General features: G+C 48.5%; 1 protein-coding gene and 1 long non-coding RNA gene across 6 annotated transcripts in view; one reads left to right on the top strand and one right to left on the bottom strand.

Moving 5' to 3' along the window:
• The window catches only part of pnt (ETS transcription factor pointed), a 196753-nt gene extending 189264 nt beyond the window's left edge, over positions 1–7489 (bottom strand). Inside the window, exon 1 of one of the 3 annotated variants that reach the window (XM_065429325.2) lies at positions 6727–7489. The gene's annotated coding sequence lies outside the window, so the exon portion shown is untranslated. The remainder of the gene's footprint in view (positions 1–6726) is intronic. The other 2 variants (XM_065429324.2, XM_065429326.2) reach the window with 2 other exon arrangements.
• Positions 1–20633, top strand: part of LOC135899950 (uncharacterized) — a 273078-nt gene that overhangs the window by 6908 nt on the left and 245537 nt on the right. The window lies entirely within an intron of this gene.

A 20633-nucleotide genomic window follows, 5' to 3' on the forward strand; every position in this document is an offset into this window, starting at 1 on the left:
CATCGGGAAGCCACGTGCGCGCCATACACGCGGGGGACGCCGCAACTTGCCTGCACACATATCCACCGGCACGCAGCGCACAGCGAAGGCCGGCGTCGGAATGAAAGTCCGGCGCCGCCGCTCGCTCGCACCGTGACCGCGGGGCGGCTCGTTGTGCCGCCGTCGTGAGAGGCCCGCGGGGAGCGGCTAGAGGCCGTCACGGTGCAGGCTCGGCCACGCGGTCTCGCCGCCGACCTCCGGCCCAATGTCAGACCTCTCCCCTCCCACCTCTCTGGCGACCGGCTCCGGCGGCCGTGAAAGTAACCCCCCGCCCGCTCTAGCTGTCAGGTGTGCGGCGAACGTGAGCGCGCGCGTGTGCCTTGCGGGTCAAGTGCGGCTGCGGCGATGGCAAGACGCGGTCGCCGGCGATGCACTCGCGCGCGCCGGACAGGCGGCGCACGCCCACTCTCCGCTCGTCGGGCTGCCGGGATGCGAGCACTCCGAAACCATCGGCTCGGAGAGACATCTCTAGCGTTTCGTGCCGCGATTCTGTCGGAACACACTAACCGACACGTCGATGTTACGTTCTGTGCATCGCAAAGAAGTTGTTTTTTCGAATGACGGCGGCGTCACCTGCGACGGGCGGCAGATGTCATAGTAAATGAGTACACGATACAAGAGTCGCTGAAGCTTTATGATTGCTTTCTTTTACTAGTCAGTGTAATTTCGATGGCCACTCATTCAAAGAAGAGTGTAGTAGTGAACACTAAGTCTCACGACGCCAAAGCGGACACGTTTTGTATACCAACGGTACCATAGCCTCAAGTGCAAACACAGGCTCGTTTCAATATAGAAACTCTACGTGAAGTAAACCAAAGCACAGACGAATACTGATAACTCAAGAGAGACGAAGAAAACAGAAGAGAAAGGAAAAGAAACGTAAAGGAAGCAAGCTTGTGTCGTCATTTCCTTTTTTCGACAATGACGCCAGGTCCCGGCCCAAACCCTTCATTTTTAAGGAAAAGTCGCTTAGTGATGACGAATGTGACCTGCGTTTTGTCTTCATTTTATGTTGTAGTTGTTCCTAGATGTCTTGCTTATTATTCTTAAAACCCTAGCTTTAGATCAACTCCTGCGGTGACTACGAGTCACCGCAGGAGGTCGGAGTTCGATCGATAGGAATCTGAGCTTTCATCCACTCAGATGGCTCACTAATAATCTATTCAGAATATCTTTTAGAAGTATAGTGGCAAGTGGAGGCGTAGATATCCCTCCATCGGGATGAAATGATGCTGAAGCTTTAAACTTAGCCAAAGTTCCTTGATGAACACTACACAGGCAGTTTCCTTACTATTTACGTCACAAAAGAGTCAATAAATGAGTCGCTAGGACTCTAAAATGGGTAAGTTCTTTTTCCTATAGCTACGTTACCGACACTGAAGCCAGTACATAGTGCACTATACACGCGACACTACGCAATACTGTGTACAGTACCATACTGTGACCTTAGTGCTCTGATACAACCGATTTTCAGGTCAACGAAATGCGATTCTATGGTCTTTTGTGCCGAAAGAAGCAGCACACATTCCGTTTACAGATAGACCCCGAAGCAAATCTAAGTGCTTTTGATCGATGTAACGAAGTTCATGATTTATCAGGCTGCACGACGCCTTTCTACAAAACATCGATATATTTTTTTACGCCTCATTGGTGCATTGAAACGTCGCTGAATTTATACCTCTTATTTGTTTGCGTGAGCAGATGCGTCTCTTTGCACAAAGCGCGTTTGCTCAAATAATGGATCTCCTTTAATATCGTCACGACCACTGATAACTGTAGTCTGTCGAAATGCGTCGAAAAAATGTATAAAGACGTAAAAAAAGAAGAAAAAAGAAAACAAAGGACAGAAAGAGAAAAGAAATTGCTATGAAAAACAAATAATAGCGGACGGCTTTCGGCCGATAACGAACCAGCTGACCTCCGGGGCTCCAACAATGTCCCGGACCATTACTAAGTGTGGCGTGACGCCGAGAGCGCGGCGGTGTGGGGCGTCAGCTGGACAGCTGCATTCGTTACATGCCAAGGACTTGCTGCAGTTCGTGGCGTCAAGTTTACGCGTGGCCACCGCGTATGCAGTCTGCACCCTATACACTGAGTCACGAATACGAATCAAGGCACGTGTACCGTCACGCTGCACAATGATGACAAGAGAGTTGGAGAATGGCACTGGTCTAATCGCGTTGCGTTGCCAATTTCAGTCGAAGCGGCACCACAAGCTCCGAAAGGTGTAGCAGCGTAGTGTCTTCAGACAATGAAGGTGTACTTGGAGGGCTTAAGAATGCGAGAATTCAGCACGCTTGCTCCTGGCATACGTATGTCCATATGCTGTGCCTAAAGGATTTCCTCAACCTCTGTGTGCTCGTAAAAGTCACCCGTCTAAACTGGAAAGTCAAGATCCTTCGTACAGCGCATCAGCGTGTGCGCATGGTGGCTCTGCAGTGGTAAGCGAGCATACCACCTTCGGTATCCTATGTCCACGCTTCTTGTTGAAACACGTAAGAAAATGACGGCTCGAAGAAAAAAAAAGAAAGAAACAAAGAAAGAAAATCTAGCAAAGTGGTGCAGGAGTTTCTACTATAGGTTTTTCGGTAGCCACAGAGGCGCATGTAAACGACCTTGAGTCGGCGGCAGCAGAATCGAATGAATGGCGGAGGTGTCGTAAACTTGAACCCGTTTTCGATATAGCTTCCGTAGAGAATGGCGGATAATGAACGAATCGTCAATGACAAACGTCACTGCACAATGACAAGCAGGCAGGCAACGACACTGCAGGATCCACGAAGTGCGACACACTCTTTGTTGACGGCAGATATAAAGTGCGGATGCACTTAGAAAAAACAAAAACAAAGCAGAAAGCTGCTCACTGTAGCACGGTCCGGCACCCTCAAAGAGTTTCTTCCGAAAAAAAATCGACGACTGTAGGGACGTATCATGTAAGGCTGGTTCCAAAAGAAACATTTTTGTGTTCAGGAGGTTTCATCTGAAAGAGGACTATAGTGTTTTTAGACAAGCAGTTTCCTTCGCCCATCTTCGTATCAAAGCAGTGCTTTCATTTCACCAAAGTCTCACAGGTCCGATTAGCTACCGCGATAGGCACAAGAAAAAAGAAAAAGAAAGAAAAAGGAAAATTTACGCACAAACGCCCCTGGGAGTTGGTTAAGTATGCGTAAGCATTGTGCCACATCCTCATCTCCACGCAGCCCAGTGTCATTATCAATATTATCAAACTTGATCCGACCAGTATAAATGACAGCGCTGCGGCTACACGAACTGTTGCGGATAGCGGCGCAAGGTAGATTGATGACGCGACAAACTACTGCAGGTGGCGGTGCCAGGTGCGCTGATTACGTTCCGATCTTTGTAAGCCGTTATCGCTTTTTAGCGCGTTATCCAACCGCGTCAAAGCATTATCAACGGTGATAAACCGTACCCCGCCGGCGGCTGTGTATGGCGCGGCTGCGTGGGCCCTATCTTGAAAGCGATCTGCAATGGGAACAGAGGACGGCGAGTGCTGATAGCTTCGTGTGCGCTGTGTTCTCGCCGCTTCGTTCGCGTTGAAGCGAGACGCAGCACGAAAGTCAATTAGCTCGCTGCTGCGGCCCTATCTTGAAAGTGATCGACTTACGTGACGGACGGACGGGTTTTCTCGTTGGGTAGGCCTAGAAATGCTTACGCATTTAAAAAGGAGAAGGGGAGGAGAGGAGGGACGTCCATACTCTCATCTGCATGTAATATTCCGGATGTCGCAGCGTTTTCGTAGCGACTGACAAGCGATGCGAGGAAAACCGGTTTCGATTGGACGTTCTCACTCCCCATGCGAACATACATGATCGCAGGAAAACACTGCTAAAAGACAAGACGACACATGAATGTGCACGTACGCACATTTCAGTGTGCGTGTGTGCTCCTTCATTTACTGTCCCACCTTTTAGCGCTGTTTCCCTAACATCATGTGCCGACTGTACTGTCATTGAGTCTATCTTAAACGTGGCTCGTGTGCTGAAATATTTAGAGCCGTACTGAAAATAGTATCAGAGCAGCCACTGCGACACACTTATGCCGAGTTCACCAGTGGCATCGGGTGTCCAGAAGCACAAACGCTGGGTTGGCCTTCATGGGCATCTGCTTCGTACATCCTGCTCATTGTGGCAGATGATAGTTTTCTGCGTTAACCATCAGATGTAGCTGCTAGTAAAGTTACAAGACGTCTTGCGTCCGCAGGCATAGCCGTCTGCCCACGACGGCGCCAAATTAGAATGTAGCCTGTCACCTGTATACGTGCGCGTCTGATGCAGGTAGCTGTGCCCCACGACGTGCTTCCTGATGAAGAAAGATGCAGAGAAAAGAAGCTAAGCCTTCATTTGAAATCGCCAAAATAAAGCGTACGCAATACTTTTCACGGCCAACTTGAAAGAAACAGTGGAAGCATCAGCACCACTTCGACTGGCGGTACTCGATTAAAAACTGGACCTCAAAATGCAACTGCTGAAAGCAAAGGAAAACCAAACACCTCAAGGCATTTGAAGTACGAAGAAATCGTGTGATACTGTCACAATCCATAAAGAAAATGTCCGCGACGCTGCAGTGAAAAGCTTTCACCGATCCCGTAAGTATAGAATCCATAGATTTCAAAACGAACCTTGTCAGCTTCCAATATCCGGCGTCTGCATTCCTTCAACCCGCTGTCCCTCCCATCTCATGGTTGATCCCAAATATGATATCACTTCAACTTAGCCGCCCATGTACGATCCAAAGAGTCACCGTAATCAAATCTTGCTGCTCGGGGGGAGCGAAAAGGAGAGAAGGCAGGATTAAGCGTAATGGCGTCAGGTAGGCGGGTCGCTGTGTGGTCGCTCGCGCGAGAGCGCGATATTCGTCACCCGAAGAGGAGCGAAAAGCCCGCGGCTCTCGCGTTGCCTCAGCGAATCGAAACAGCGGCACTAGTGGGCTGCGTGCCAGGTAACCACCGTGAGTCGAGCATCGGCGCACAAAAACAACGCCGCCGCGGCTTGCGCCTCGATTGCAAAAGGTCGGTGCGCGCCAGCGACCGTGGAGGTGAAAGAATAACGGCGAGCGAGCTGATAGAGGACAAAAAAGCAGTCAGGCAGGCAGATAGCGCGATAGAGAGTTGCCGGCATAATCGTGGAAGCGCAAGCATATGCGTGCAGCTGCAGAGCAGAGGCGTTCGGCCTACATGTGTGGCGCTGCAACGCGCCTGTCGTGCGACCGTAAACGCCATTTTCGCTTACAAGAACGCCGTCATTGGCGATCCATGCGAGTCCCTCTTACGTACGAATGGTGTGTTAGATGTATTTGTAATTAACGCCCCAAAGTAACATTGCGGGTACGATAGAAGCCGTAGCCACAATTTTGACCGTATGGGTGGCCAACCATGCACCTAAATCTATGAATAGGTACAGTGCTGTCCTCCAGCGCAAAGACAGGATAACCGCAAAGACGGGACAATGCGTCTTTACGCTGGAAAATAGTACGGCTTCAAACCAACAAGTTGGATAGTATATTCTTTTATAAACATAGGCCAGCGTCGTCGCATTCCGACCGACGTAAATCGAACCCATGACCTCGTGCTAAGAGGCAGAATACTGCCAACACTGCACCATCGCGCGTTGCACAAGCGGTTTTGAGAATGGTCAATCCGTAACTATGTATCAAGTGAAAACCAACTTAACGAATTCAATAGGGGCAACGTCGTCATGATAATGTACATCCTTAGTAAGATGTGCCAACCACAAGGCACTGTATTGTCCTTTACGCTGTGGTTTGCACGTTAATATGAGAAACCATGAGTGTGGAAACTCGATAATGAAGGAATCGGACAAAGGCTACCGCGCCGCGAAGAAAGCTGTGGCGTCGATGTTCATGACGGACTATGAAGCCTAAGAGCCAGTTAAGTCAAGCAAATGCCGTGTCTACGGTCAGTGAATGCGGCAGTTACGAATGCTGCGAAGTCGTATTGCCAGTAGGTAATGGCACACCTGCTTTTGAGGTACTCCAAGCTGTTTCTGAATGAAGCTCACCGGTTTGAATTCACGATCACAGGTGCGATGTCGGGACAAGCACACGCGTAGTGATTTCTGCTTGATTAGTAGGGTTCGTTAGGAAAGCAAGATCTGCGTTAAGGTAGTTCCGCCAGAGCTGCCATGAAATATTGCTGTCACCAAAGTAAATACAAGAGAGAGAGGTGCGAGCTCTTGTCACATTTACTGCGTATAACTTATGAGCATCACCTCGTTTGAATCAAGCGAGATTCATGGCACAGGGCGATGGCTGCAGGTAAAATTCCAAAAGGTCAAATATGAGACATTATATCACTAGACTGGCTATAACAGATGAAAATACTTATAATAGTATTCTGTCACTAACGTCAGGCATAAGCATGTCACTATTTGCTCCGTCCCTCGTGTGCTGGGGTGAAACATGTTAGTTTAACCAGTGCAGCCCAACGACATTGGATAGTCCCTATTATTAGAAGTTATTTCTAAAAGTAATTTCCAGCTGGGATAAAGGAGCACAAGGGTTAAACACGGGACGATATATGACACCGCCGAGCTTTGAAACGTTAGTGCAGACATGAGCGAAATGTGATCGTTCTATGATGCAATATTATATATAAGGCAACAATCAAACAGGCGACGAGCTATAGGCACTCAAAGAAAGCCCACTCACCCAGCAACTTGTCAGTTGCCAGCCCGGGGCCACCCAACCCTGCCTTAGGCTTAACCCGCCAAAGCAGACAGCCGGGCTGGGACGTCTCGCCGCCGGGTCGCTCGTTACGCGCGCGCGCACACACACACACAAAACCGACGCGCGACGGGGCGCGCCTCTCTCCGTCTCCGCCACCAAGCGTTCCACCCGTCGCCCGGTGACACGTAACCGCGGCACGATGTATTGCCGGAGCTCACTCTCTCATTCCGGAACAGCTCTCATCCAGGAGTTCGGACACGAGGCTTCTGGCGTGGGTGGGCTGGCGTGTACGCTCCAAAATCTCCGACTGCCGAAACCGAGTACACGGCGTGGAAGCTGCGATGCTAGGCCGGGCAGGCGGGCCTCTCAACAGGCCCGGCGACGACCGAGACACACGGCAAAGCACGCCCGGCGAAGGGACCGAAGCGAAGGCACTCAACGCACGCACTCACGTACGGAACCACGTCAGATCGAGAGAGGGCACCTCGCTCGACTGAGGCCCACGAAGAAAGTGTGTGCGCGCCGGCCCGACAGCGGCGCTCGCTCGCTCGCTCAGGCGCGCCAAAGGGCGCGGTCCTCCTCTCCACCTAGTCAGCCTCTCGCCGGGAGGACCAAACAGCAAAACAAACCCGCCGTTCGTGGTTGCGTGTGTAGTGCACGGTAAGTTTCTGAGGCAGCAACTTTCTTCTTTCTCCTTCTTCGTTATGTGCTCTCTTTCTTGTTCTTCTCGTAAAGAACCCAAGAAAGGGCGAACGCCCGCGTGGAGATAAGAGCCGAAACCAACTGCGACGATCAAGTGGAACTCCACGGCGGGACGCTTCAGCAGCGGGCGAGGTTAGGGCGAGGGGAGAGAACGAACGTCCCGTACGGGAATCGGAGCCTTGCGTCTGAAAGAAGCAACTAGTGAAAGAGGAGGGGGAGAACGCGAGAGCAGCCGGTGCGGCGGCGCACGGAGGCGCTGCTGATCACCGAGCGAGCCGATGTGAATGAAGCTACGCCACGGCGGAGTCCATTGGCTCGGCCGAAGGTTGAACGGGGAGACGTCACGCGCAACGTCACGGGACAAGCTGCTGCCACTTCGCAGAATCAGTTGGGAAAGCAAGCCGCAGCTAGAGCGTCTCCTCTTCCTCCGAGGAGGATTCGTCGGAGAGGAGGAGCGGTGGATCATCATCGTCGATGCTTCGTGCAGAGCGGAGAAGCCTCGGAGAAGCGCAAAGCCGACGAAAGCAAAGAAACGACGCGCACCCAGTGTCGGCTTGCTCGCGAGAGCGCGCCAGAAAGCGTGAGGCGGGCACGGAGGGAGAGTATTTTAGGAACACTCCCGCTTCTTTATGTTTGTCCGCTGCTGTGCTTCTGAGCGGCCGTTTGTCTGCCGTAGGAATGGGTCAGGAAGGTGCGAGAACAACCGGCGCTGTTTCTCTTCCTCTTTTATGCCTCGCTCGTGTGTGCAACGTCGCGCAGTCCTGCATGCCCAGCGTTTCGTGAATGGGGCGAGTGTAATCTTGCTTTTTTTTCCCCCCTTGTAGAGTTTCTCCTTCCTCTGTCGAAGGGCGATCGCACCGACCACCGAAGAGACAGAATGAAAGGAACTCGTAGATCGCTCTACGTTCGCTGCAACGGATGCTGAAAAACTGTTTGATCACGAAAGCGTCATAACGTGCCACAAACATCGTTGCTGGGCGAGCGTTCGGTGGTGCGCGGTGTATACAAACGAGAGTAGAATTGCGCCTCCGGATGCTTTTTGGTGCGGCCACAAGGGACAGCAAATAACAGAGCTCGGGGCCGCAGTTAATGCATTATGATGCGTAATGACTGTGGAGCCTCGTTGTTTCACCTGAGTCACGACGCATTGTTTCCAGAGTTAGCGCAGCTCGAATGCCTTTCCACTAGCCTTTACAGTGAACTTAGTCTATTTTTGTGGTCTCCGCATTGCAGTTTTTATTGCTTTTATTTGCGAATTGTGGATGTCCTTTCATCTTCCTGTGGATTCTCAAGCTACCTGCGATCTGACCCGCGAATGCACTCGAACATCGAGTTACGCGTTCCAGACCAAACAGCACAAAAGAGATCCGTGATGTGAAAAGAGTTGTCTTTTCTTTGGTGTGTTCGTTCTTCATTATCGATCAGGATGTGTTATTTCGTTCAAGAACCTGCACTCATCTTATCAAGACCGACTGTCAATTTTGGCGCTATAGTGACAGCACACTGATGTTCACGGTCTGATTCCCTCACGCTGAAATAATTTTTTTTCTTTACGTTTATCTGCGGCATTCGAGACAAAAACAATTTTGTTCTCACTGGTATGTTTTCTTTATTGATGACTAAGAATTGATAGAAGCGGAAGCCGCTCAGCACACGTGCGATCGACATCAGTGGTTCTGTTCTCAGGAGACCTTGGGCATGGTACGTAGTCTGTAGCACAAGAACTCATGCTCAGACAAAACTCATGTTGAGTGCTTTTTAGGTTGTAGCGAAATTTAACTCTCACGCCCCAGGGACTAAATGCAAACACACCGGTGTCCCGTGCATTGGGGGCACGTTAAGGAACGACAGAAGGTCAAAATTAATCCGGACTCCTCCAGCTACACCTTGCCTCATAATGATATAGTGGTTTTGGGACGCAAAACCCCACAATTTATCTTTTTTACCTTTCGCATTGTTTCCAAGTGAACTTTCTTGCACGGTGACAGTTGCATTGCATCATTAGTGAGCTTTAGAAAGAGCGCACCAAAGCGTCTTTGCGTACCCATTCCCACGCCCTGCTTGCTGAATGCCAAAACTTTGCGATAATTTCTACGCCCGCCGCTTTGCTCCCCCTAGCCTTAGATGCGCAAAACCTGAAAATCCTTGTTGCTTCACGGCGTCTTTTTTCCCTGTCCTTGCACTACTATTCTTCCAGCCATTTCACATTATCCTTCTCAGAATATTCTTTTATACATTCCCCCTGCAGTCCTTCAATCTCAAGGCCTCTGGCATGCTAACTGCGTTCACGCTTATCAGTTGGATAGATACTGTGACATTCTACAAAACATTCAAAAGCACTCAGTGACGCAAGCTGCATCTGTTGCTTGAATTGTCGCAGGCAGGTCGTAAGTACACAAGGCCCCAAGTCAGGGGTCAGCTCATTTCCTCTTCTTTATGCTGGTTCTAAAAGAAAAGTGGCCGTGATATATGTCAATTTCCGTGCTTGGCTTTTTATCAAGCATGACATCAGATAACGAAGTGTGTCTGCGCACAGTAACAACAATAAAAATAGGTAGAGAAAAGGAATGAGCGCTTGATACGTATCATATAAGAAACATTCTTCCTATATTCAAATTCTGTGAAGTGCCTAAAAGGGGCGTTCACTGACTTCTCGTTTCAAGAAATTTGCTGTGTATCGACACTTAAATTCTGTGAAAGATGTTTCCACAACAAGAATGTTCGTGATATATCTGGACGGATTCTTTCTTTTATCTTGCGTTGTCTCTTGCGGATGTGCTCGAGACAGCATTGGAAGAGATGGCAGAGGGAAGATGTTTGCGACTTGTTTGTAGGGAAATCAGGAGCTATCCTTCATAGTATTTCACAGCGACGGTTGTTGTAGTACTGACAGGACATTTTCAACTTGTCTTTTATTTGCATCAAACAAAAGTCCAAGCTGTCTAAATGCTAGAAAAAATAGTGGCAAGCGTCAGTGCTTCCTAAATCATTCATAAAAGCGGTTGTTTCAACTAAACAGTCTCGGTTTCAATGACCAGGAGTTGAATGCATAATGACGTCGTGAAACAATAGCTTGCTCCGTTCCTGCATTACCAGCGCCCCGACATGCGTAGGTACACTGAAATATCCTAATAGCTTTACTTTATTGTTTATATTTCTTTTATTGAAGCCAGCGTCTGACGACAAAACTTGTTTGAAGGCACGCCATATGTATCAGGATGTGCAGAGCTGATAAGCCTAGGAGCTTATCTGCCATCGATGTGCCTTAAACTGGACGTCACTGATTGCATATATCGCTGCACCATCTAAACATTCAATGAGTTACTCTTTAAGTGCACGTTGAAGAACCACAGGTGGTCCAAATTTCCGGAGTCCCCACTAGGGCGTGCCTCATAATCAGATCGTGGTTCTGGCACGTAAAACCCCATAATGTAATCCACTCTTCAGAAGCAGGAAACGAGTCAATCGGATACACGCGCAGCCTTTCGTCTTGCTACAGAAAGCGGCATGCCTAGTGTTCCTCTATATGGAGCACATACAGGCGCACTACGCATGCAGGAAACAGGCGCCATCTGCAAGCTGTCGACGCACTCAAGGAAAGCTGCTTCCCAGTCAAACAAAGCGGTTCCTTCTCGTAGTGTATAACTTCGCATATGTGGGCCCACGAAAGTCCGGTAGAGTCGGTTTGTCGGCTCAAAGTCTGGTCGCCGGGTTCATGGATAGACTGAAAGGCCGGGCCGAGCGGCCGTCGAGGCGAGTTCTGTCAACGCGTCTGCAAAGGGCAGGTTAAACCACTCAACCCGCTTGACAAGACGCATGGTGCGGTCCGGCTGAATCAGCTAGACTTGATATACGCTGACATGCGTGTCAAGTCTAGAATTTTTGCTAAATGCCACACGACCTGCATAATTGTGTCGTTTTTAATCTTCGTGCAACAGTTAATCGCAGTGCTGTGCATGTCGACTATAGTCACCTAATGCATATACACGCTATCCTTTTCCACAATAAATTGAATTGCGAGTCGGCGCTTGTTCATTTCCTCGGCCTTTGTCCTCCGTATTTTGTAAGCGCTGCCATTCAGCAATGATTCAATAGCAACTAGTCAATCTTTCACTTCTATTGTGATTAATCTAATGTTCTTTTTTTCTAAGATTGTTGCGTGCCATGCGGTCACAGCATGACATCATCTTCCCTACGTAGAAGATGATTTCCACACGACCGCGTACAACGTTTAGTGTTCCCATGGAAGACCACTGCAGATGGCTCGAAGAGAAATATTGCGCCTTTTGTTTTGTCTTTCTTTGTGACAGTGAACTTTCAGACGACTGGTGACAAAATATATACCCTGAAAAGTGCGCTATACAAGTGGTACAAATGCCTCCTTCGACAGCCAGGCGAAATAAATCCGCCTGTTACCACAGCGGCATTGCCACTACCATTTCGAAAACCGGGCAGATAAGGAGGATCACGACCGGGCCCCTGGCCGACAGTGCCGAGGCGCTAAGATGGCCACACGCGCAGGAAGAACTTCACAAAACCCAGTGCGAGTTCTTCGAGCAGTCGGGCCTAGCCACCCGGCTGCTCTATACGTGACCAACATTTGCGAGGCTGGGTGAAGTCGCTTCACAAGCGAACTAGGGATATTGTTTACCTGTCGCTATATTGTGCATATGTAAATGGTTCTCGTTTACTCCGTCCTCTTTCTCTATTAATTTATTTCCCCCTATCTGCTCCACTACTGACCGCGGTTCAGGTGTCTGCAGACTGCGTTTGACAGTTACGGCGGTCACTAGTTATTTTTCATTTTCTTCATTTTGGATTATTTATTTATTTATTTAAAATAAACAACCAGTTAATACTACTAATAAGCACGATGGGGGAAGGAGCAGTGTAGCCTAACGCGGGCGCCCGCATCGGACGCTGTGAGCAAGGACGCAACCTGCGCGGAAGGCACGGAAAAACGAGCCGGGGCACTTTCTGAGAGGGGCGGTCCTGCAGCTTTGACGGTGCTGCACGCTTTTAGAGCTACAGCAAATAGGCGTTCGCTTTTGGACGGCGGGGAGAAAAAAAAACGCTGGGAAGAAAGGCACCGAGTACACTCGCTCCAATGCTCCCTCCGTAATAAGCAAGCGGCCTTGAGTAAACGATATTCTGGAGTTAGGGAGGAGCGTCAGGTACTTTACCGTTCCGAGTGTCTTCGTTTTGTTGGCATCCGGGCTCGTCAGCGTTTCTCCGAAGAAAGCAGAGGACGTCGTACTAGTTTGGGACAGGAACAAAAATCTGGACGGCCTGTGTGAGGCGCCACACTTGCAGCTTATTAATCTCAGAAGGGGAAGAGCTCCGCGGCTTGTTCGCTCTCGACGAAGGGCTGACTAATGAGTACCCGGTGGCTTCGTTTATACCGAATACCAAGGATGAGTGGTGAGCAAACTTTCGTCAGCGGATATAGGCAGGCCTCTGTCGGAAACTGCGTTTATTGCGGAGCCTTCGACATCTGTGAAGCGAGTCACGCGTACACAAGCTAAGCACAGGCGCGTGGACATCTATAGTCCTCAGATGACTAGTGCGCAAACGTTGTGGAGTTTTCGCGCGTGGTTTGATAACGTACATAGACATCGGACACGTTACAGGATGGTCTGTCTGCTTTACAGTTTACAATGATTTAAATAATGCCTACTCTCATCGTGTTTGTTTTTGCAGACATGACCACGCACGCTTCGCGATCGCTGCAAGACATTCATACCGAACGCGGTAATGCTTCATCACCCGTACTTTACATTGCGTGTAGACGAGACACAAGTTTGGAGCTGATCACAAGAACTCCCCAACCGTCGAACGCGACAGTAGCCAATCATTGCCAAGCTGTTTCGGTGGCACACGATACGAATAAATGTCGGCGTATTGAGTGGGTGCAAACACGAACACGCTGAACCGCATTGTCGAACATTTAGAATGTTTGATTCGTGCATCATAGACTTGTGCATGTACGACTTGTTTTTATAATCACTTTTATGATCAGAATGACTTCCGACCGGAATCGTAGCCTTATTGACGATGTGTTCATTATTTATTTATTTCAATTACCTGCAGCGCCCGAAGGCATTATTGCAGGGGGGAATACACAGGGTTACAAATGCTCGGCTAAAATACATAACTTATCAAACAGAAATAACACAACAACAGAAAGGTTCACGCCGCTATAAATTCAACAGTAATGCTCTGAACGATGCTTCAGTGCGACAATGAGCAATTTCCTGTGGTAGCTGATTCCACTGGGATATTGTGTGTGGGAAAAATGAGTGCTGGAAGACGTATGTTCTACAAATAATTTCTCTTATTTTTAAAGAGTGGTCATTTCTGTAAGATAAGAAATGAGCTGGTAAAGGGTAAGTTTTTATCTATTTTAACCATGCCAAGAGAAATTTAAAAAGCACTTCTAATCTCATGTTTTTTCTGCGTGTGCTTAATAATTCCTACCCCAAGCAATCCTTAAGTGCAGTAATACTAGAAGTAAAGTCATAATTACTACAGAAAAATCGGGCTGCGCGGTTTTCTACATGTTCGAAAATATCAGACAGAGTTTTGGTTTGCGGGTCCCAGGTCATACACGCATACTCTAATACGGCTCTTACGTTCGAAAAGTAAAGTAGTTCCTTAATTTTGGGAGGAGTTAACCGGAAGTTACGCTTAACAAAATTTAGCATTTTACATGCTTTCGCTGTAACATATCCCACGTGCTTAGTCCAAGTTAAATTTGATGCGAAATAAACACCAATATATTTATATTCAGTTACTCGCGATAGCTCGATATTGTCTAATGTATAATCAAACATTTATGGATCGTGTTTACGTGTAAAGGAGACGTAATAACACTTACTGGGGTTCAGAGACATTTGCCACCTAACACACCAGCGCGTTATACAGTCCAAATTGCGTTGCAAGTAGTGGTGGTCAGTGGAAGACCTAATGCAGTGATAAATCGCACAATCATCCGCGTACAGACGCACTTTGCATGACACAACCTGAGCAATATCATTGGTGTATACCAGAAGCAACAATGACCCCAAAACAGATTCCTGGGGAACTCCCGAAGTAACACCAGTATAATCAGACTGGGATCCATTAATTACAACACATTGCATGCGTTCTTGTAGACAACACTTATTCCAATCAAGCAATGAAGGAGAGATACCGAGGTTTGAGGCAATATTTTTTAGGCCAATTTCATGAATCGGTACAACGTTTGCAACTTTCCACTCCTTAGGTAAACAAAAAGTACTTAACGATTTCTCAAACATTATAACCAGGTAGTGGGCGATCATGTCAAAACAAGCCTTTTACACATAAGACGGTATACCGTCAGGACCACTTACAGAAGACATGACATGACAAGAACTTTATTTGAATTCTGAGGGACTGAGATCTTGGGGAGCCAAAACCAAAGGCTCCCGAAGTTCAAGTCAGTGGCTTCTTCACGATGGGACAGGGAGATGAAGTCCCACCGCAATGTCGTGGACCTTCTGGAAAGCCTGGAGTTGAATGTGGAGATTGCTACTCTTGAGAGATTTCTGCCATTGTTCTTTCGTGTTGGGTGGAGAGGCGTTAAGGGCCGGGCACAGCAAGAGCATGCGGTCAAAAGAGCATGAGTCATGACCACACTTGGGGCACGACTGTGAGTGGTCAGGATCTATCCTGTTAAGGGACCGAGGAGTGGGATACGAACGGGTTTGCAGGAGTCTGAGTGTGCTAGCCTGAGGTTTGTTCAATTTGAGGAGAGGGGGCGGAAATGTCCTTTTGCTCAGTCGATAACGGGAAACGATTTCGTGGAAAGTACGTACATAATGAATCTTTGTGGATGTTGACCTCGTTCTAAGCCTGGCTACCCGCGACAGCACGGTGCGTGAAATCGCACGCTCTCCGGTGGGCCTGCTTGTTAGGATTACATCCAAGCGAGTTGAGCTATCTAGATGGGCTGGGAACCACGAGATGTGGTATCCTCCTTCGCTGCTCTCCCTAGTCATTTGAAGTGCTTTAATCACAATACTGTTCGCCAGTTCAGATGCGAGGGCGGATGAGAAGGATCTAACCACCGTGCGCGAGTCCGAGAAGACGATAGAGGGAACATTTAAGCTGGGAAAAGCAAGAGCGATCGCCGCTTCCTCCGCCACATGGGCAAACTTCGTATAAACAGAGGCTGCATTGACCAGGTTGCCCCCCGCGTCTACAACCGAGACAGCGAGCTTATCGCCACTGTCATATCTGGCAGCATGGACAAAGAGGGCATCTAGTTTCTGCTGATTGATCTTTTTAAGGATGGACTTGGCTCTCGCGAATGTTCTACCCTCGTTATGCACTGGTTGGATGTTTCGCGGGGCGGGGTCAACCATGGTGTCAGTTTTGGTTTCCCGGGTCAAGCTAACTTTGGTCGCCGGTTCATGTCTGGGTTGGATTCCCGTTTCTTCTAAAACCTTGATCCCTGGCTTAGTGGATAAAAGTATCATTATCTGAGCCACTGCGTGAGCTTCTATTAGCTCATCGATGGTGTTATGGAGTCCTAGCTCCAGCAGCTTCTCAGTGCTTGTGGACTGCGGAAGGCCGAGCACGCGCATGAGGCCGGTTCTGATTAAGGAGTCGAGCTTGGCCTTTTCCGCTTTACCCCTATTAAGGTACGGCGCAATGTAAATAACATGACTCAGGAAGAACGCCTGATAAGCTCTGAGCAAATTGTCCTCTTTGAGACCGCCTCTTCGATTTGAGACGCGGGCTACAAGTCTTAGGGCATTACTAGCCTGTCCAGTGAGCCTGTTGAGGGCCGTCTAATTAAAGCCCTTGGCATCAATGAGAAGCATTTATATTGTCAAGTAACTTAAGTATACCACCTAGTGTCACGACGAATTCTGGCATAGATTCGAACACATTGTCGGTAATAGACGGTAATTTCTTGTTACAGGAAGTTGGGAAAGAACACTGGAAATAGAGGTTGAAGAAGCTTTATCGAAGTCATCAGTAAGAGGTACACTGCCGTTGTTAAGTTCGGGATGCGAACAGATTCTTTGCTAATTGTTTTTAAACACTTCAACGTTTCTTTCGGCTTATCTTGTAACTTTAGGCCCAATACTAAGAACTATTTTTCCTTAGCAAACTTTTTTGAAAGTTTTTGCAAACTTTTTGGAAAGCAAACTTGTTTTTTACTGTTATATTTTTTCCAAGGCACATTAGCATTACAAATACACAACGATTACGCTGCTTTCTATAAGCATTCAGGAAACGATGTCTCTTATTAAACAATCACTTCACCTCCCTAGTAATCCAAGGCTTATCACTAGGTTTTTTTGCAGACAAATGTTTACATGTAATACGTGTGTCGAGCAACCGCTTAATTCGAGCGGGGTAGTCTTAATTCATAGTAAAATGCAGCATTCATAATATTGATTACGTGTTTATGCTTATCCCCTTTTTAGTTTCTAACCTTGAATGAAATTTTATTGTAAGAAGGTTTTGCGTCACTCTATACTGGGCTGTGTTGCTGTTGCGCGACGCAATTAGTGCGGTTTTGGCTGCTTCGTTATTTTTGTTTTTGTAATAAATACGATGAAAGACATAGCGCTCATGACACAGATAGCTGCATATAATAAAAATGTTTTATGCCATTTGTGATGCCTATTTGTCTTCGGATCTTTACACTTCATTCCATTGTCATGAAGAGATGTTGATTATAATACTTTCCTGTTGAGGATGAGACGTGGCTGGACAGCTTTGCTCATAACCTTAGTACTGCTTTAAACGAGTTAAGTCAAGCCTGTAGTGCCGTTCAAAATTTTAATGCATTTCTTTTTATTATTGGAATGAATATTAGGAGAGGTTGGCGCATTTATGGCTACTTTGTGGGAGACGCCACACCCTAAACTATGGCGATGGACGTGGAGTCACCTGGAAGGGTTTCTGGTCCTTCTACGTCAACAGCGGCCGCTCCGAGAAAGCGGTCTAGTCGCCCGAGTGCCACCGACAGCGAGGACACTGTGATCTATTCAGCGACCAGTGATGAAACATCGGATGACAGTGACTTCGTGCCCGTAGCGAAGCACAAAGCAAAGAGAAGACTCATCAGGACATCTCCTTCCCCAAGTAAGGCAACTATGATCCTGACGCGAAAGCCATCAGACCTCACAATTTTATTTGTGCCTGTGGCTGCTAGCGGCAATCTAAACAGGATCAAGCGCCAAGCCACATCTGTGTCGCTCGAGGCACTTATTCCGGGTCAGATCAAAGATGTAAGGATCAACGCCCGTAAGAACATCCTCGCTATAGATGCGACAGACCGCAGCGCGCTAGACATTCTGAGCAACGTTAAGGTACTGGATAGCATCAACGTACGCTGCTATAAACAAGACGATGATGACTCTACGGCCGGCGTTGTGTATGACGTCGATAATTCCCTAAGCGATGCTAACCTGCATATACTCATCAAGCCGGCGACAGAGGGAATTGCCATATTGCAAGCCCGTCGCCTGGGAAACTCGCAGTGTGTGAAGTTAACTTTTAAAGCAGACAGCCTACCTTCCCACGTCAAGGTCGGCCACTTCCGACACATAGTACGGCCTTTTCTGCCAAAGCCGCTTCAGTGCAGGAAGTGTCAAAGGATAGGACACGTTAGTGCGGTTTGCACAGATGCTGCCGTGTGCTCATGATGCTCTGGGTCGCGCAGCTCCAGCGCCTGTCGTGCAGAAAACCAAAAGTGCGCCAGTTGTCAAGGCTGTCACGATGCAACTTCAAAGAATTGCCCACGTGTGAAAGATGGGGCGAAAGTCTTGAGGCAAATGGTCAGGGATGGCTCCTCGCACAGGGAGGTTGCCGCTAAGGTGCAACGTCGACGTTCACGTCGCCGGAGATCTAGGAAACCCACTGCTACTGATAAGGATGCACCGCGTCCACTGACAGTCCACAAACTTCCACATACAACTAGCAATAGTAGCAATGAGGATCCTAAGCAGAAAGTCTCCAATATCATTGCCTCATGCGAGGAGGGACCGCCGTTGCCACGGCTAGATCCACCAGCGGATCGACAAGATGTAGCACGCTCGCTGAGCCATGCTTCACCTTCTGGCAGCAACCAAGACGACGACAAAGTTGTCACTATGATAAGGGCCCTTATGAACACGCTACGAGTACTACTGACCGCCATACACACTCCAGCGGCTCGAGGCGCGCTTCAAATACTGGATGCCCTGAATCCGGTACTGTCCGGTCTTGAGAAGCACCATGGCTGCTCCTCGACACTCGTTCCTTAAATAGGTCAAGGAAGCGTCTCTCTCCCAATGGAATGTCAGGTACATTAAATCCCGCTTTTCGGACTTTCGTCCTTTTGTTTTTAAGAACAAATTTCAATAATCGTCATTTGTGAACCAAACATTGAGAGTGCCATCCGCCTACCAGAGTATGAAGCTTTCATATCTGCCACCTGTAGCGACCGCAGCAAAGTCATCGTTTATATCAGATGCGATTTCACGTATGTTTTACACCCAGTGGCACCTGATGACGACAATCAGTACGTATGTTTGACTATAAGATGCAATAACATCGCACTCATGATCGTAGTGCCTACATTTCACCTTCGAGTCGATTTGACAACGTAAGACTAAGTGGGACTTTAACAGCGACACCTGGACCATGAATTATTACCGGCGACTTCAATGCGCATCATCTGCTATGGGGAAGCTTAAAGATGGATTGTCGAGGAATACGTCCCAGCTCCCAGGAAGGCGCTGTCGTCGTCCTCGTCAGGATTCTGAGATGCAACAGGTGCTCGTGATAGCGTGTCAGCATCTTCATGTTTTCTGCCTGACTTGTACACGATGATGATGTTAAATTCCTGGAGTCGCCGACTCCAACGTGCCAATCATCCAGAAGGGTCTCGGAGGTTGGTCAACCAGCACAAAGCGTGATGATCCCGGTCCCAACTTTATATAGCCGCCCGCAGAGATACGGCCTAAACTTTGTAGTAGCCGCGAGGCACTCGTTCTCTGTGGTGGAATAATAGGACTCGGCGCGGGACAGAGTGCGGCTCGAGTAGGCGATAACTCGTTCAGTCCCGTCTTGCCGCTGCACCAGGATAGCTCCGAGACCAATATTGCTGGCGTCAGTGCGCACTTCTGTGTCAGCATCCTCATCAATATGACTGAGCACGGGAGGAGAAGACAGTCGACGCTGTAGCTCCAGAAAGGCGGTCTGTTCTTCCTTAGTCCAGAAAAATGGCGCGACGTCACGCGTAAGGCGAAATAGTGGCTCTGCAATCTGCGAAAAATTTTCAATGAAGCGTCGATAATATGCACACAAGCCCAAAAATCGTCGGACACTTTTCTTGTAGGTTGTAGCTGGAAAAGCAGCTACAGCAACGGTCTTCTCGGAATCAGGCCGAACACCTGCCGCGCTCACGACGTAACCAAGGAACTTTATTTAGTTCCTCGTAACCGAAATGACATTTCTCTGGCTTGAGTGTAAGATCAGCCGATCGAATGGCTTCGAGTACATTCCGAAGGCGTCGAAGGTGCTCGCCAAAAGTTTCGAGATAGACGAGGCAGCTTTTCCATTTGAGGTCAGCGAGAACGGTATCCATCATTCGCTGGAATGTGGCTGGAGCGGAACAGATGCCGAAAGTTATTCTCTAAATCCGTAAAGGCCGTTCGGAGTCACAAAAGCAATTTTCTTGCGGTCCCGCTCATCTACTTCAATTTGCCAGTAGCCACTTTTCAGATCGATAGAGGAGAACTAATTCGCGCGCCTCAGCCTGTCCAGAGAATCGTCGACACAAGGCAACGCGTGCACGTCTGTCTTTGTTACGTTGTTTAGCTTCTTGTAGTCATCACAAAACCGAAGCGTGCCATCTTTCTTTTTAACAAGAACGACTGGTGATGACCAGGGATTGCATGAAGGCTGTATTCCGCCGTCTTGAAGCATTTCCTTCACCTGCGTTTGAATCGCATGTCGTTCGGTCGAGGAAACACAATACGGCTGTTGCCGTGTGGGGAGGGGGGGGGGGGTGTAGGCCTCATAGGTGATGATACGGTGTTTCGTAATCGATGTTTGACGTATCTTCGACGACCGTGCAAAGCAAGAGTGGAACTCGAGCAACAGCTCGCGCAGATGTTGTTTGTTCTCTTCAGGAAGCGTTGGACTAATGTCGACGTTGC

Source organism: Dermacentor albipictus, chromosome 4 (genome assembly GCF_038994185.2).
Source record: "Dermacentor albipictus isolate Rhodes 1998 colony chromosome 4, USDA_Dalb.pri_finalv2, whole genome shotgun sequence".
NCBI classification, from domain to species: domain Eukaryota; kingdom Metazoa; phylum Arthropoda; class Arachnida; order Ixodida; family Ixodidae; genus Dermacentor; species Dermacentor albipictus.